This window comes from Triturus cristatus, chromosome 3_1, assembly GCF_964204655.1.
Source record: "Triturus cristatus chromosome 3_1, aTriCri1.1, whole genome shotgun sequence".
Taxonomy (NCBI): domain Eukaryota; kingdom Metazoa; phylum Chordata; class Amphibia; order Caudata; family Salamandridae; genus Triturus; species Triturus cristatus.
The window spans coordinates 1,020,806,875-1,020,808,488 of record NC_140583.1 but is presented as its reverse complement, the minus strand read 5'-3'; the positions used below and the strand labels follow the sequence as shown (position 1 = coordinate 1,020,808,488).

Sequence of the window (1,614 nt, the reverse complement as noted above, 5' to 3'; positions counted from 1 at the left end):
CCTGGCCCCCAAGCTATGGAACCCCCTTCCACTGTTGATCAAGACCTGCGGCTCCCTACTCAACTTTAGAAAATCCCTAAAAACCCTGCTCTTCACCACCTCTGGTTAGCCTATCTCGCTACAAACTCTGTACTTTGCTAGCGCCAGGAAACTTATGGTGTCAGTGCGCTTTATAAATGTTGCTTAAGATAAGATAAGATTCTTAAAACTGCAGTACTCTGGATTCCAGTCCATGTGCCCCTTCAGCTACAGCTGAGTTGTCCCACATTTTTCAGACATTCCTGCTGGTAGCAAACGAGGTAATCAGTCCACATTCAGAGATACTGGCAGCTGGAGCTTCTTTGAGCAGTCCTGGATCAGAGCATCAGAATACCCACTGACACACACATCTACTGGCCTCTCGTGGTGCAGCATCTTGCACCCAGGGAGCAAATGGCAAGCAGGGATGAAGGGTAAGTGTGGAAGGCATATTTGGCCAGACTCAGCTCCACCACTCCAGTAGCAAAGGTTCTGGCGTTAAGTGAAGACCTGCTGTGTGCCAGTTGCATGTGGGTATAGTGTTCCAGGAAGTAGTGTAAAGTGGGGGAATCCAGACGGAGGTGAAGCTTGAGGAGGATGATGCACTCCAGATTGCATAGCTGCTCAAGCGAGAAGACGCCACAGCAGAGGGCCAGCCGCTGCTTTACCCGTGGAGGGCGCTCTTCAATCTGCTGACATGCAATGAGAGAGATGCCACCTCCACCAGCTGTAAGCAGTCAGAGGCTACTGGCTTCACCTGCAGCTGCCTAGCTAGGCAGTTGGCTGTCAGGAAGTCTCTCTCAATGCCCCTCCGGTGCAGGTAGCAGTCATCCCCATAGTCCCTGAACTTACATAGGTCCAGGCGCAGGGGGCAATCACCGGACACTCGGTCCTGCTGCTGCAGTCAATGTGGCTGCCCTCATCCGAAGACAGCTCACTGCTTGGGGGTGTCTCAAATAGCAGGTTTGGGCCCCACAGGATCCTTTGCTTCAGTAGCCTGGGGCCCTGCTCCCTCCTGAGTCAAGGTCTCGGCAGAGAGGTGGTCGGACTATGTGACCTGTCCTCGGGGGTCACCTCTTTGGGAGCTGCAAGACCCTTGAGCCTCTTTCTGGGGCTGCCCTGCTCCTCCTCGATAGAGGGGCACAACAGAGCGCTACAGGTCCCCATATCTGCTCTGCACCGGCAGGCTGTCTGTGCGTCTAATGATGTGCTGATCCTATGTTTGCTTAGGGGTACAAATTTAGCCATAAATCGTGTCAGACTAATTTTATTAGGATCCTTCTTATCCCTTTGAAGGACATCAGTAATTTAAGGATCCACCGGAAAGTCCATAGGAGCAGAACTTTGACATTGCCAAACTAGAGAATTTGAAGATGTTTCTGGCTATTCCTCTTCCAGAAACATCCTTTTATTCTTAACATGAAAAATCAAGTCAGGCACTAATTCTTTCAAAACATATTTTTCCCTGATTTCCTCCATGCTAGCAGCCTCTACCTATGTGTCAGCAGATGCAGAGGATAAAATAGGGAGCTTATCACTCCTCTTCCCTTTACAAGGGGGTAGGTTATCTAGGGCTACATCTGATGCCAACCTCGT

General features: G+C 50.6%; 1 pseudogene; it reads right to left on the bottom strand.

The window, feature by feature from the left end:
• Positions 1-246: 246 nt before the first annotated feature.
• LOC146861433 (cyclin-O pseudogene) lies at positions 247-1,194 on the bottom strand (annotated as a pseudogene).
• Between the last annotated feature and the right edge of the window lie 420 nt (positions 1,195-1,614).